Source organism: Rhinoraja longicauda, chromosome 17 (genome assembly GCF_053455715.1).
Source record: "Rhinoraja longicauda isolate Sanriku21f chromosome 17, sRhiLon1.1, whole genome shotgun sequence".
NCBI lineage: Eukaryota > Metazoa > Chordata > Chondrichthyes > Rajiformes > Arhynchobatidae > Rhinoraja > Rhinoraja longicauda.
Window position 1 is genome coordinate 37,266,477 of NC_135969.1, and position 17,190 is coordinate 37,283,666.

Genomic DNA, 17,190 nt, shown 5'->3' on the forward strand with positions numbered 1-17,190 from the left:
CGAGAAGCTTGCCATAAAGAAATTGTTCTCCTGCTAATTGCAATATCTTAGCCGTCACTGCAAATCAACTTCTACACACCGACACACGCGCCTTTGATAATTCAAAACTGCTACTCATATTGGCAGCCCGGCCGTCACCCATCAATGACCATCAGCATTTAACAACTGATCCCAGTTCTGTCTCCAAATCCCACAGCACAGGATTTACAGAAGATTTTGTCTTCAAAAGAAGTCATTAGTTCAGTAAGATTAAAAAAAAAAACCTAAACGCAAGCAGAATCGACAGCAGTAATAGTTTCAGAACTCTTTTCGGTAGACAACGATGGGTTGTACGAATTTTGCATTAACGCAGTTTAGTGATCTGCTCTCTCTCCCCCACCCCACCCCTTCCCCATACATCTGTCGGGGTTCAGTAAATTGAAGAGATTGTGGGAAGAAAACTGACTGTTTCAAGGATTTGGGAATCAAACATAAAGGCGTTTTAAAATGCCACCCCGCTTGGAGGAAACGGGCTAAAATATTTGGCTGATGCTCCATTTAAAATTCATTCGCCTTACTCGCTGCTTTCATCTCTCCTTATAGACAAACCAATGAAACACAACGATTTATATAGAAACAAGGAACTGCAGATGCGGGTAATACACAAAAGGACACAAAGTGCTGGAGTAACAGCGGCTCATGCAGCATCTCTGGAGAACATGGAGAGTTGACGTTTCGGTCACCTATCCATGTTCTCTAGAGATGCTGCCTGACCCATTGAGTTACTACAGCACTTTGTGTTCTATGCAAAATTCCAGTATCTGCAGTTCATTGTGTCTAAGTTATATTTTCTATCTAGTGTGCCTACATATTGGTATATGATTTTATAAAATATGTATTATATATATCTACAAAATGTTATCTATCCATCCATCCATCCATCCATCCATCCATCCATCCATCCATCCATCCATCCATCCATCCATCCATCCATCCATCCATCCATCCATCCATCCATCCATCCATCCATCCATCCATCCATCCATCCATCCATCCATCCATCTATCTATCTATCTATCTATCTATCTATCTATCTATCTATCTATCTATCTATCTATCTATCTATCTGTCTATCTATCTATCTATCTATCTATCTATCTATCTGTCTGTCTGTCTGTCTGTCTGTCTGTCTGTCTGTCTGTCTGTCTGTCTATCTAACATTTACACTTCTAATGTAGGTTGAAACGTTATATTTGAATATTTATTTAGTGCAAAATTTCAGCTTGAGAATTAATATTAGGCACTTAGTTCATTTATTTGTAATGGTTTTTGTTAATTGCATATCTCGGCCAGTGATATTGTTATGGTGTAATTGTTGTGTCATTGTGGAGAGCAGAGCTGAGACCACCAGAGGGAGATAATGCTACACCACACTCTGTGTGACTTCACTGTGACTTCAGTAGGGGCAGTGGATGAGCTGGGATCTCATTGAAACTGAAGACCGACACAAAAAGCTGGAGCAAGTCAGCGGGACAAGCAACATCTCTGGAGAGAAGGATTGGGGTCACGTTTCGGGTTGGGACCCTTCTTAAAGGCCTAGATAGAGCGGATGTGGAAAGGATGTTTCCAGTAATTGGAGGGCACAACCCATGAACATAAGGACGTACTTCAAAATGGAGACGAGGAGAAATTGTGTAGGAAGGAACTGCAGATGCTGGTTTAAATCAAAGATATACTCAAAAAGCTGGAGTAACTCAGCGGGTCAGACAGCATCTCTGGAGAAAAGGGATGGGTGACTTTTCGGGTTGAGACCCTTCTTCAGGCTCTGAGTAAATTTCTTTAGTCAGAGGGTGGTGAATCTGTGGAATTCATTCCTCTGTATGATTGTATGATTGATTTCAACAAATTGTTTCATTTGCAACTTTAGACTTGTTCAAACTTATAAATTTTCGTTGCTGTCTCAGGTTAAATCCAAAGAGTTTAAACACATGGAATTGATAGATAACTTTCATGGGGGGGGGGTGGGGGGTGAGAGGAGTAGTGGTGGGAGCCACTGTGGATGGCGTTGGTCATCTACAAACAGTCATAGAGGAAGACACTATTTAAAGGCCAGTGGCTCGGCATGGGCAGCATGTACCATGGACTTGCCGCCTTACAGCGCCAGAGACCCGGGTTCGATCCTGACTGTGGGTGATGTCTGTATGGAGTTTTTACGTTTCCCAATGACCTGCGCGGGTTTTCGTTGAGATCTTCGGTTTCCTCCCTGGTGTCTGTAGGGTAGTGTCAATGTGCGAGGATCGCTGGTCGGTGCAGCCTCAGTGGGCCGAAAGGCCTGTTTCCACGTTGTATCTCTAAACTAAACTAAACTAAACTAAACTAAGCTCAAAAAGTCTTTTGACTGTACCTCAGTACACGTGACAATAAATTAAACTAACTGACTGTTAGATCAACACAATCTAACGGGGTACTGATTGAGAGTGATCAGCCATGATCGCATTGAATGGCGGTGCTGGCTCGAAGGGCTGAATGGCCTACTCCTGCACCTATTGTCTATTGTCTATTGTCTATTGTGTAAAACAAGGAGTTTTCAGCCTTTCCGCAGTTTCCCCTGATTTTATTAAAATCCGTGATCAGATCTCAATAATATTATCACAGACAGACTTTTTAAGCCGGAAATAAATTCTTGTCAAAGATTCAAGAACTCATTATTTAAAAGATCCTATATTTCTTGAGAGGCGTGTTCTTAAGTAAATAATCGCTGTACTTATTGTGGAATCCATTACCTCCAATCTGTTACCTGCAAAGCTATCAAAATGATTAGGGAGCTACGTGATTTGATTTACGTTGACCTGGATGTTAGATAGATCTGTAGTACAGAAAGCAAATACAAAGATAATGGGCTCTTAATCAAACAATCCCCCGGAAACGGACCCACAATAGTGTTAACAGCAACGATCTTCATTTATTTAGTGCTGTTGATGCTTCAGAGGAATATCATCAGGCACAATCTGAGACCAAGCTCTTGTCTTCATGCTAATTTCTATGTTCGTTCCCTCATTATCGCCTCATTCCCAGCCAACAATGGACAAATGTGGGCTCCACATTTCCAGGGTCATCGATGCGGGCTCTGCTTTGCTTTGTATCTTCCCATACCTCCTGTGTCCCCTTTCCTGCCTCTCGGTCTGATGAAGGATCTCGACCCGAAACGTCACCTATTCATTTTCTCCACAGATGCTGCCAGGCCCGCTGAATTACTCCATCATTTTGTGTCCATCTTCTTTAAGGAAACCTTAAGACAGATGGGCAAAAGTTTGGCCAAAGAGGAGAGAGGTGAGAAGACAAAGAATTTTAGGGAAGGTTTTCCTGAGCTCATGACTGAGGCAGCTAGAGGGACATTGAGCCGTCAAGTCAAGTTTATTTGTCACATACACATACATGATGTGCAGTGAAATGAAAGTGGCAATGCCTGCGGATTGTGCACAAAAAAGAATTACAGTTACAGTTAAAGTTAATAAAGTTAATATAGAGAAGACAAAATTTAGTCCCTGGAGTTATAAAAGTTAACAGTCCTGATGGCCTGTGGGAAGAAACTCCGTCTCATCCTCTCCGTTTTCACAGCGTGACAGCGGAGGCGTTTGCCTGACCGTAGCATCTGGAACAGTCCGTTGCTGGGGTGGCAGGGGTCCCTCATAATCTTGCTTGCTCTGGATCTGCACCTCCTGATGTATAGGTCCTGCAGGGGGACGAGTGTAGTTCCCATGGTGCTTTCTGCCGAACGCACTACTCTCTGCAGGGCCATCCTGTCCTGGGCAGAGCTGTTCCCAAACCAGACTGTGATGTTGCCGGACAGGATGCTCTCTACAGCCCCAGAGTAGAAGCAATGAAGGTTCCTCAGAGACACTCTGAATTTCCTCAGCTGTCTGAGGTGGTAAAGGCGCTGCTTTGCCTTACCCACCAGTGTTGTGGAGTGATTAACACCAAAGGCAAGGAGTAGGCAAGAATTGGAGGTCCATAGATTTACTGGGGAACTGTGGTCTTGGAGGAGCTAACAGAGACAAGGACCAAAGTCCATTGCATGGTTAGGAAACATATTTAATGAGAAGAAAATTGTAGAGGTGTTAAAATCGTGATAAAATCGTGAGAGGAATAGATCGGGTAGGTCAGGTAGTCTCACCTATTCAGTACTGCCTTCAACCACTGAAGGTCACCCCACCCTCTGTCTCCTTTCTCTGTTCGTTTACTTATTTATCTATTTATTCACTTCCCTATGTTCTCTAAATCCCTGTAAAGCGTCTTTGAGTATATGAAAAGCGCTATATAAATGTAATGTATTATTATTATTATTATTATTATTATTACAGTAAATGTAAGAAAATAACTGCAGATGCTGGTACAAATCGAAGGTATTTATTTCACAAAATGCTGGAGTAACTCAGCAGGTCAGGCAGCATCTCAAGAGAGAAGGAATGGGTGACGTTTCGGGTTGAGACCCTTCTTAAAGGCCTAGATAGAGTGGATGTGGAAAGGATGTTTCTAGTAATTGGAGGGCACAACCCCTGAACACAAGGACGTACTTCAAAATGGAGACGAGGAGAAATTGTGTAGGAAGGAACTGCAGATGCTGGTCAAACGTCTTAGGTTCTGTGGTGTGTGTGGTGCTATATTGTTCAATGATGAACATTTAAGGATATTGTTCACTCTCAGACATAAACAAAACCATCCATCATTGAAACAAAAAACAATTATGAATTGTACCGCAGGAAGGCACTAGCTTGTTTTAACTGAGAGACTTGCCTCTTTGTTGCAACTTTACACCATTTTATTTTGGTCCTGCTACAATAACAAAATAAAATGATCAAACTTGTCACTGGTGGTTAATTTTGAAAACCTGCAGTGATTATAACATATCTTATAAGAAAATAACTGCAGATGCTGGTACAAATCGAAGGTATTTATTTCACAAAATGCTGGAGTAACTCAGCAGGTCAGGCAGCATCTCAGGAGTGAAGGAATGGGTGATGTTTCGGGTCGAGACCCTTGTTTAGACTGATGTCAGGTGGGCGGGTCAAAGGAAGGATATAGGTGGAGACAGGAAGATAGAGGGAGAACTGGGAAGGGGGAGGGGAAGAGAGGGACAGAAGAACTATCTAAAGTTGGAGAAGTCAATGTTCATACCGCTGGGCTGCAAGCTGCCCAAGCGAAATATGAGGTGCTGTTCCTCCAATTTCCGGTGGTCCTCACTATGGCACCGGAGGAGGCCCATGACAGAAAGGTCAGACTGGGAGTGGGAGGGGGAGTTGAAGTGCTCAGCCACTGGGAGATCAGGTTGGTTGAGGCGGATGTACAGAGTCTCTTGCCCAGAGTAGGGGAATCGAGGACCAGGGGACATGGGTTTAAAGTGAAGGGGAAAAAGTTTAATAGAAATCTGAGGGGCAACTTCTTCACACAAAGGGTGGTGGGTCTATTGAACAAGCTGCCAGAGGAGGTAGTTGAGGCAGGAACTATCCCAACATTTAAGAAACAGTTAGACAGGTATATGGATAGGACAAGTTTGGAGGGATATGGGCCAGACATGGGCAGGTGGGACTAGTGTAGCTGGGACATGTTGGCCGGTGTGGGTAAGTTGGGCCGAAGGGCCAGTCTCAATGCTTATGACTATGACTCTATAAAATTGCATCCTGAAATGATTAGTCTCATCAATGGTGATTCACCATTGTAATAGCTCTTCAAACATGGAAAGATGACGTTCCTTAATTTTTCCTTTGATTCTACATCCTAAGAACCAAAATTGCTCATAGGCGATTTGTGCATTGAACCATGTTGAGACTGATTTATTGTTCCAGACTAGCTTGTAAATTGTGTCAATAAAATTAATACAATTTAGTAAGACAGTTAACTGCAATAATATTATTGCATATTTTCTCAGTGAATGATTTGATGGTAAGACTATTAAGGAGTCATATCTCAGATTACCACAGGAAGGATTTGCTTGCTTTGACATGGCTAAAATGAAAGGGAGTTAAATATACATCCTAAGAATGATGAAATTAGTTTTATCACGATAATTGTAAAATCAGTTATGGACTAAATTCTGGAAATTGCCAATTATTTATAATGCTCTTCAGATGGAATTCCAAATGTTTAACTCGTTTTTCGTGATTCCAGTATAAATTGAAATTACAGGAATAAAATGATGGATATGTTAATTCATGTATTTTATATTATCCTGTATTCTTGAGACACAAGGAAATGCAGATGCTGTAATCTTGGACGAGACACAAAGTGCTGGAGGAACTCAGGTAGAAGAAGGGTCTCGACCCGAAACATCACCTATTCCTTTTCTCCAGAGATGCTGCCTGACCCACTGAGTTACTCCAGTTTTGTGTGCCCACCCTCCACAGATGCTGCCTGGCCTGCTGTGTTCCTCCAACACTTTGTGTTTCATCTCATATTCTTAACCTACTTAAGGTTTTCTGATTCAATTTAATCAGGATCTCGACCCGAAACGTCACCCATTCCTTCTCTCCAGAGATGCTGCTTGTCCTGCTGAGTTACTCCAGCTTTTTGTGTGATAATAGATGATAGTGATGATAGATTATTTGTAAAGAGGTAATTAATTTTATTCTTAGAGGCGGGGAGTTAATCCAGACTCATCCAACCTTTTAAACGATTGGCCTTGACAATGCTAAGCTCGGGGATAGACACAAAGTGCTGGAGTAACTCAGCGGGTCAGGCAGCATCTATGGAGAAAAGGAATAAGGTGATGCTTCAGGTCGAGGGCCTTGAAGGGTCTGAAGAAAGGTCTTGAACCAAAACGTCAACTATTCCTTTTCTCTAGAGATGCTGCCTGATCCGTTGGGCAGCTTTTAGAGTCCATCTTTGGTGTAAACCTGCTTCTGCAGTTCCTTCCTACACAATTTTAATGCTTGCCTGGCTGAACCCCAATATTACACACTCCATAAATGTGAACGCACCCCAAAATCTACTGCCCACAGGCCAACTCACACTGAGTTCAATTCTCATTCACCATTTCCTTGCTAACCAACCTACAGTGCTATAGGTTCTTGGTCTGACAATATCTCACATCGAGAAGCTTGTGCTTTTTTTTCAAATGGTCTCACCCTCTATATTTTTATAGCCTTCTTTAATCTGTAACCCTTCAATATTTTCCTATGTTAAAAGGCTACGTAAATGGGCATTGCTGGCGAAGTAACGGCATGGCATGTTATATCAGTAATCAATAATTGTCAAGTATAGAACATTATCAAATCCAGTAACCTGGAAATTAATGTTAAATGTAAGATTGATTGGTTACATTGATTACTTAGAGCAATGTTCATAGGGACTTGAAGGAATTCCTCTTTGATCTAATGTTTAGCATTTCTAGATGACTCATGCCTCATGCTAGTGCAAACAACAAAGTGTATAGATAATTATGGCACGGTGGCGCAACGGCAGAGTTGTCGCCTTACGGCGCCAGAGATCCGGGTTTGATCCTGACGAGGGGCGTTTATCCGTATGGAGTTTGTACGTTCTCCTCGTGACCTGCGTGGGTTTTCTCCAGGATCTCCGGTTTCCTCCAAAGACGTGCAGGTTTGCCGGTTAATTGGTTTAGGTAAAAATTGTAAATTGTCCCCAGTGTGTGTGTAGGATAGTGTTAGTGTATCGGGGATCGCTGGGCGGCATGGACTCGGCGGGCCGAAGGGCCTGTTTCTGTGCTGCATCTCCAAACTCAACTAAACTAAACTAAATTTGATTGAGTTTTAATTTTGATGTGTTATTTTATTCCGCGGTGTTAACATTTCACTGTTGGTCTTTCTGCCTCAGAGAATAATTGAGATAGGCAGGAGTGGCGTGTGTTGCTACTTTCTTGCTTTTCTATCCTTGCAGAGATGGCAGAGTGAGAAGTTGGCCTGTTTCCACGCTGTACGACTCCAACTCCCATCGTTCTCCAGGTCTAATAATTTTCAGTGTGCAAGATTAAGTACTGTACCACAGTTGGCTCCGGGTGGTGTAAAAAATCACATGCTTAAAAGAGCAGCAAATAACAGATGAGCAGCTGTGATATGCACCAGCCAGCAATTAGTAAACATTAACTAAAAGCCATCAATCATGAAACTCAAAAACTACCAGCCAAAAAAAATGGGCCAACAGTAATGACTAATCAAAAAAGTAAATAGTCCTTCAAAAGCTTTTCATCGTCTATTTATTTCCCATTTTCACCATGTTTGTTCTGAGTAATTTAGTTTAGTTTCAAAGTGCCGGTAAGGGAATACAGATAAAAATGGTAAGATAAACCACATTTATAAGTATCCTACTATCAATTTACCAAATTAATGGAAAGAGGATTTTCATTATTTCTACAAGGCAAAATAGCTTGAAATTCAAAATCTTTCAAACTAAAATTAGTTGCAATCTTACAAGCGTGGTAACCTCATCCGGAGCACTAAACACATTAGCTGAGGATAACAATCTATAATTAGTTAGTGTCGAATTACATTTCAGGTTTTTCCATTTGTAATCTACTTAAAGTGATTAAAGGCAGTATATTTGTAATCAGAGCGACTGTATCCCATGCAGATGAATGATAAACATGAGAAGGATTCTGCCATCATTCAGGTTTGTAAAAAGGATCAACCCAAAAGCTCTTGAAATCAGTGCATAATCCTGATGGTGTAAAACCTAGAGGAAAGTGTGGTCTTGCCAGGCACTGCATAACAAGCAACAAGAAATGCATTTTACCTGGCTGAACACAATATGTGATGACATAGACTTCTGCAGATGAGGTATTTATATTGGTAATGGAGAGCAGAACACCATTACTTATCAGAAACACCAATGATTCTTTCTGAGGAGGTTTCTCAGAATATTGCTCTCTGAATTAATTCAAATTTCTAAAATTATTTCAAGAAGATGTCCCTCTCCCCCCTCTTTCTCCTCCCCACCTCTCTCCTCCCCCTCTCTCCCCCCCCTCTCCCCCCCCCCTCGAGGGTGCTGCACCAATGCAGGAGAGGTTTGGGCCCAACGGGTCCACTTGGTCTAGTATAGTAATCATTATTTTCTTTAAAAAAAGACACAAAGTGCAGGAGTAACTCAGCAGGTCAGGCAGCATCTCTGGGGGGAACATGGATAGGTGACATTTCGGATCGAGACCCTTCTTCAGACTGATCAGCCCGAATAAGGGTCCCGACCCGAAATGTCACCCATGCATGTTCTCCAGAGATGCTACCTGACGCGCTGAGTTACTCCAGCACTTTAGTGTCCTTTTGTATAAACCAGCATCTGGAGTTCCTTTAATCGATGTATTACATTTCTTTGCTGTGATGCCTGTCTTAAAAAAAAAAGACAAATATTTAACCACACACTGGAAGTTATGGTATTGAGTGCATGTGAATTGTGAATATCTGAAGTCCAGCAACCTCATTAATGCAAACTATTAACTTAATGGCATTGCAATACTAAGTATTGACTTGGAAAGAATAAACAACTCACTTTTTAAACATCTAATGAATTATTTAGCCCAGCTAAGACGAAATAAAAAATTAAATGGTTGGAGAGGAATTGTTTTTGGAGTTTCCCTTGATGGGATTGACTACGAAACTGCTTTGGTGTATGGAGATGCACTTTCATGGCCAGTATCACATACAGAGGGAGGAAATTATGGAGATGGCTGATTGCTTACTTGTTAATGAAGCTTTTAAGATTAGAGTGTCAACAGTGATAGGGAATATAATAAAAACTTTCTGCAGTAGCTTTTGAGCAACCTTGGTCTTAGCTTAGCACCTTATCATCAGTAGGGCCAGTTTCTGTACTATATCTCTAAACTAAACTAAACTAAACTTAACTTTAATTTAGTTCATCCGAGATGCAGTGTATAGCTTTTGTTGTGCACTAACCAGTCAGTGAAAAGACAATACATGATTACAACTGAGCCACCCACAGTGTACAGATACATGATAAAGGGAATAACATGAATAGCGTTTAGTGCAAGATATAGTCCAGTAAAGCCCGATCAAAGATAGTCCAAGGGTCTCCAATGAGGTAGATAGTAGCTCAGGACTGCTCTCTAGTTGTTGCTAGGATGGTTCAATTGCCTGATAGCCATCCTACGCTGTTATACTGTTGTCACGCGGTTGTCTGATAATGGACCCAATGTTGATTGAGATTTCGGCTAAGGGAAACATTTGCTCAGACGTTAATTCATTGATTCTGTAATCAGGAACAGGAAAACTGTTTGTATTGGCAGAACTCCAAGCATCATTGGAACAGGCTCACTAATGGATTAACAAGTGAAAGCATATCATTAAAATGAAATTTATCTTACTATGGATTCAGTCTGCCATTTACATTATGATCTCAGAATCTCCACTCTTTAGTTACCATCAATTAGGTTTTCATGTATTATAGTTTCTCCTTTGTCATTGGCTCTTTTCTTCATATTGCACAAAATCTTTCCCCCTGGGATAATTTTTCTTCCCAATCAAACTGTATTGGGCAAAATTACTTCAGGTAAGGTACTTAATGAGAATCCTGTACCCATTTGAAGATGGATTCTTTCATCCATGAGCAAGCGAGTTGATTGATGGAAAGATACAGCAACAGGCCCTTCAGCCCACCAGGTCCATGCCGGCCATTGATCACCCTTCACACTCGTTGTATGTTATCCCACTTTCACACCCGCTCCCTACACACTGGGGCCAATGTTACAGAGGCCAATTAATCCACAAACCCGCAATTCTTTGGGAAGTGGGAGGAAACCGGAACACTCGTAGGAAACCGACGCGGTCACAGGGAGAATGTGCAAACTCCACACAGAAAGCACCCGAGGTCAGAATCGAACCCAGGTCTCCGGCGCTGTGAGGCAACAGCTCTACCAACTGCACCACTGTACCACTCTATTCTCTCTGGTATTCAAACCAATAAGCTGGAAAGAGTAGAGAATAATGATGAGGCTGTTGCCAGGACTCGAGGGCCTGAGGTATTTGGGGAGTTTGGGCAGGGTAGGACTTTATTCCTTGGAGTGTAGGAGGGCGAGGGATGATGTTATGAAGGTGTATAATGGGAATCAAGAATCGGAGGACATAGGTTTAATGTAAGAGGGGAATAATTTAATATGAACATGAGGGGCGATCTTCAGTTCAGTTTAGTTTCAGTTTAGTTTATTGTCATGTGTACCGAGGTACAGTGAAAAGCCTTTGTTGCATTCTAACCAGTCAGCAGAAAGACAATACATGATTACAATCAATCCATTTACAGTGTATAGATCCATGATAAAGGAATAATGTTTCAGGCAAGGTAAAGCCAGCAAAGTCTGATCAAGAATAGTCCGAGTGTCACCAAAGAGGTAGATAGTAGTTCAGCACTGCTCTCTAGTTGAGATAGGATGATTCAGTTGCATGGTAACAGCTGGGAAGTTACTGTCCCTGAATCTGGTGGTGTGTGTTTTCACACTTCTGTACCTTTTGCCTGATGGAGGAGGGTTTTATAGTCAGAGGGTGGTGGGTCTGTGGAATGAGCTGCCATACAACAGCATTTAAAATGCATTTGGACAGGTACGTGGATAGGAAAAGTTTGGAGGGATAAGGGCCAAATTGTGGGCAAAAGAGATTAGCTCAGATGGGGCAAGTTGGTCGGCATGGACTAGTTGGGCTGAATGTCCCATTATTGCGTTGTATGATTCTATGACCATTTACTGCTCAGTCTGAATTATTTAGCCATTATTTGTTCACAGTGTGCAAATCAGAGAGCCCTTTCCTACACTACAAAAAATACGACATTGTTTGCAAAAGATTTCAGATGTCCCGTAATTGGGAAAAGCACAACATGGATACAAACCTCTTTTTCCCCACCTGCGTACGTAGAACTTCAACGAACATAAGAGGCTCATAAGAACATAACATAAGTCCCTATCACTTATGAACTCATGAACCTATAGGGGAAACACCACAAAGTTAATTTACATGTAAATACAAGGAAATTGCTCTTTCTTTCCTTTGAGTTTGATTTAGAGGTCATCCTGGTTATAATTACTATTGAATTGGATATTCTTAGCTGTGGGGACATGGGACACTGTACCAACCTTTGGTAAAAGGTTGAATGGACAAATGTGAAGAGTGTGAGTGTGGTGTGCAGAGAGATGAATGCTGGTTATGTTTATCAGAGATGAGGATGACTGAATGTGAATATATTTGGGAGTTAGGACAAAGATAGAGATTGGAGCACAGCAGTAGAGGTGCTGCCTTACAGCACCAGAGACCCGGGTTCCATCACATCACGCTGCCCGTACGGAGTTTGTCCGTTCTCCTGTGACTGCGTGGGTTTTCTCCGGGTGCTCCGGTTTCCTCCCACACTTGTAAAATTGTCCCTAGTGCGTAGGATAGTTCTAGTGTACGGGGTGATCGCTGGTCGGCATGGATTTGGTGGGCAGAAGGGCTTGTTCCCACACTGTATCCCTAAAGTCTGATAGTCTAACGTCTAAAGCATTTAGTTAAACTTCTTTTTATTCACAAAATGCTGGAGTAACTCAGCAGGTCAGGCAGCATCTCGGGAGAGAAGGAATGGGTGACATTTCGGGTCGAGACCCTTCTTCAGTCTGAAGAAGGGTCTCGACCCGAAACGTCACCCATTCCTTCTCTCCCGAGATGCTGCCTGACCTACTGAGTTACTCCAGCATTTTGTGAATAAATCGATTTGTACCAGCATCTGCAGTTATTTTCTTATACTAGTTAAACTTCTTGCTGGTTCTTAATAATGATATACATACAATGGACTTGCCATAAGTTAGAACTAATGGCACATGTCCATGATCAGGATGGGAGAAACATTTATATTTTAGATGTACTTTAGATTTTCTAATGATCTCCTAATGGAAGTTCAAACTGCCACACCAAGAAACCCATTTTGATCTGGCAAAGATCTCATCAGTCTCTCCCCCTCTGGTGAAGGTCTCCTCTCTCTCTCGGCCACTGGTGAATGTCTGCTCTAATGGTGGAAGCATGTACTTATATAATGACATTTATCTCTTATCTAAGAACAACAAGTGACTACGTGTCAAACTAGATGTCCTCCTTTGTGCCATAATGTCGTGAGTTTAGTTTAGCTTAGAGGTAGCGCGCGGAAACAGACCCTTCGGCCCACAGAGTCTGCACCGACCAGTGATCCCCGCACACTAACACTATCTTACACACACTTAGGGACAATTGTACACATACACCTAACCTGCACGTCTTTGGAGCGTGGGAGGAAAATGAAGATCTTGGAGAAAACCCATGCGGTCGTGAAGAGAACGTACAAACTCCGTACAGATAGCACCCATAGTCAGGATCGAACCCAGGTCTCTGGCAACGCTACCACTGTGCCACCGTGCCACCCTGACTACGTGGTGCCTCTTGCATCTGGACTTGTCGGGATGCTCTGTGTCTATTGTGCTAACAGGGGCGATTGTGCTCGTGTCCGGGGAATAGTCTTGCGATCCGCATACAACAAATGTATTTTGCTGTACAATAGACAATAGACAATAGGTGCAGGAGGAGGCCATTCGGCCCTTCGGCCCTTCGAGCCAGCACCGCCATTCAATGTGATCATGGCTGATCATTCTCAATCAGTACCCCGTTCCTGCCATCTCCCCATACCCCCTGACTCCGCTATCCTTAAGAGCTCTATCTAGCTCTCTCTTGAATGCATTCAGAGAATTGGCCTCCACTCCCTTCTGAGGCAGAGAATTCCACAGATTCATAACTCTCTGACTGAAAAAGTTTTTCCTCATCTCAGTTCTAAATGGCCTACCCCTTATTCTTAAACGGTGGCCCCTTGTTCTGGACTCTCCCAACATTGAGAACATGTTTCCTGACTCTAACGTGTCCAACCCCTTAATAATCTTATACGTTTCGATAAGATTACCGGGTACACGTGACAATAATGAAACCATCGAACTATCTTATCAGATGCCGAGCTAGTCTCGGATGTGTCTGGGAAAGTGAAGCTTATTCTTCATGACCTGGCAGCTGGCCTCGTGATTTACTGGTCCCTTCGAGTTCGCCTAAGCATTCTTCCAAAACATCTACTTGCTTTCCAAAGCAGGGTTTCAAAAGTGGTGCTGCTACGTCAGCTGACAACTCCATTTTAGCCGACATAGTCTGCTTAACACTTACATTACAACGACGCCAAGGGATAACGTAATGCAATTGCAATACCATCTCCGTTATGCCATTTCTGCAATATATTTCAGCCTCCAATTCTCCGAGCTGCTCAAAGCTCGGCACAAGATCCTACCACGAGCAATGTTGCCAACATGTGGTCAAAAACAGGCCTTGTTTTAAGTCAGTTTTCCTTTCATTTGTACCACGAGACAATTATCAAAAGCATTTCATGGTAGAATTGGAGGAGATGCCATTCGATGTCTGTAAAGCCCTTCATTTCCTCAAAATGAACTGGATATTCTGTACAATAAACACAAAGTGCTGGAGTAACTCAGCGGGTCAGGCAGAATCTCTGGAGAAAATGGATAGGTGACCAGTTTTTGTTTCAGTTTGAAGACTTCCACTGGTACTACTTCTACACCAGTGCTATGGTATTCCACTTTGCATTCATTCTCTACACACTGCAAGGCAATTTATAGAGGCCAATTAACCTGCAAACCAAACTCCTGTATGCTCACTTTGAAGAAGTTCTCCTCATTCTGAAGGGTTCTTTGAGAATTGCAGTCTGCAGAAGGGTGTCGGATAAAAAAGGCACCTATCCATGTTCTCAGGATGAGTACTCTTTGTAACTTTGTTGGCAACTTTGTGACAATTCGTTTGTGTATTTTGTATGCGAAAACAAAGAATTTCACTGTTGCTGCTAGGTGCGTGACAATAAAGTATCATCATAAGTATCATCATCCATAAATACTGCATGACCCGCTGAGTTACTCCAGCATTTTTGTGGCTATCTTTGGCACAAACCAGCATCTGCAGTTCTTTTTATTATATTTTAACTATTGACTACTCTGTAATCCACTTTAACGGGCAGGGCAAGGTGAAACCAAATGGAGTAAGAAGACATGAGCTAACTAATGTAATGGCCCTATGCTGCCAAACCTTGGGAAATAAGTAGTATGGCTTAGGAAATAAGTGTCCTGTTTTTGATAGCACTGTAATTTAGACCTATGTTTGGAGTGTGCAGGAAGGAACTGCAGATGCTGGTTTAAATCAAAGATATACACAAGAAGCTGGAGTAACTCAGGCAGCATCTCTGGAGAGAAGTAATGATTTTAGATTTAGATTTAGATTTAGAGATACAGCGCAGAAACAGGCCCTTCGGCCCACCGGGTCTGCGCCGCCCAGCGATCCCCGCATATTAACACTATCCTACGCCCACTAGGGACAATTTTTACATTTGCCCAGCCAATTAACCTACAAACCTGCATGTCTTTGGAGTGTGGGAGGAAACCAAAGATCTCGGAGAAAACCCGCGCAGGTCAGGGGGAGAACGTACAAACTCCGTACAGTACAGCACCCATAGTCGGGATCGAACCTGAGTCTCCGGCGCTGCATTCGCTGTAAGGCAGCAACTCTACCGCTGCGCCACCGTGCCGCCCTGTATAATGGGTGACATTTCGGGTCGAGACCCTTCTTCAGACTGAGAGTCAGGGGAAGGGGAGATACAAAGACAAGGAAGTGTGTGTTTAGTTTAGTTTAGAGATACAGGGCGGAAACAGGTCATTTGGCCCGCCGAGTCCGCGCTGACCAGCCGATCCTCGATAACTAGCGCTATTCTACACACATTAGGGACAATTTACAATTATACCAAGCCAATTAACATGAAACCTGTACGTCTTTGGATTGTGATAGGAAACCGGAGCACCCGGAGAAAACCCACGCAGGTCACGGAGAGAACGTGCAAACTGTACAGAGAGCACCCGTGGTCAGGATGGAACCCGGGTCTCTGGCGCTGTACTGGAGCAACTCTACCGCTGCGCCACCGTGCAGCCCCTGTGCATGAGCTGCATCTCAGGATTAGAGCTGCAGTTTAGTTCAGTTTAACTTATTGTTTATTGTCACGTGTGCCGTGGTACAGCGAAAAGCTTTTTGTTGAAAAAACATTTTTTTGTTTTTTTAGTGAAAAACTGTCTCTGCTTTGCGACTTCCCCATGAATATTTCAATGATTCCGGAAATACTGGAGATCAAGAGGAGATCTAAAATACATCTAATTTATCATTGACAGCTTCCAATGAAGAGAGGCTGAGCAGAGGTGCATGGGAATGTATCCCATGTACAGCGGCAGGCAATTTGGATTCATGAGCGAAATGCTGAAAAAAGACGTGTAACTGAACATATAATCAGCAAGGTAAAACATGTGAAGATTTTGTATTTACATATTACTTGAAATGTCATAGAGTCATACAATGCGGGAACAGGCTCTCCGGCTCAACTTGCCCACGCCGACCAACATGTCCCATCTGCACAACGGAATGTTGGCCTTCATAACAAGAGGAGTTGAGTATAGGAGCAAAGAGGTCCTTCTGCAGTTGTACAGGGCCCTAGTGAGACCGCACCTGGAGTACTGTGTGCAGTTTTGGTCTCCAAATTTGAGGAAGGATATTCTTGCTATTGAGGGCGTGCAGCGTAGGTTTACTAGGTTAATTCCCGGAATGGTGGAACTGTCATATGTTGAAATACTGGAGCGACTAGGCTTGAATACACTGGAATTTAGAAGGATGAGAGGGGATCTTATCGAAACATATAAGATTATTAAGGGGTTGGACACATTAGAGGCAGCAAACATGTTCCCAATGTTGGGCGAGTCCAGAACCAGGGGCCACAGTTTACGAATAAGGGGTAGGCCATTTAAAACGGAGATGAGGAAAAACGTTTTCAGTCAGAATTGTAAATCTGTGGAATTCTCTGCCTCAGAAGGCAGTGGAGGCCAATTCTCTGAATGCATTCAAGAGAGAGCTAGATAGAGCTCTTAAGGATAGCGGAGTCAGGGGGTATGGGGAGAAGGCAGGAACGGGGTACTGATTGAGAATGATCAGCCATGATCACATTGAATGGCGGTGCTGGCTCGAAGGGCCGAATGGCCTCCTCCTGCACCTATTGTTTATTGTCAAATCCCACCTGCCTGTGTTTGGCCCATATCCCTCTAAACCTGTCCTATCCATGTACTTGTCTAAATGTTTCTTAAACATTGCGATAGTAAATTTGTTTTAAAAGTGTTGAATAATTGACTCA

At 42.8% G+C, this 17,190-nt stretch overlaps 1 protein-coding gene across 2 annotated transcripts in view; it reads left to right on the forward strand.

Moving 5' to 3' along the window:
- Positions 1 to 17,190, forward strand: part of LOC144601931 (chemokine-like protein TAFA-4) — a 222,537-nt gene that overhangs the window by 3,915 nt on the left and 201,432 nt on the right. The window contains exon 2 of one of the 2 annotated variants that reach the window (XM_078414526.1): positions 16,184 to 16,306. The exons of the other annotated variant lie outside the window; for it this stretch is intronic. The gene's annotated coding sequence lies outside the window, so the exon portion shown is untranslated. The remainder of the gene's footprint in view (positions 1 to 16,183; positions 16,307 to 17,190) is intronic. 2 annotated transcript variants of the gene reach the window in all.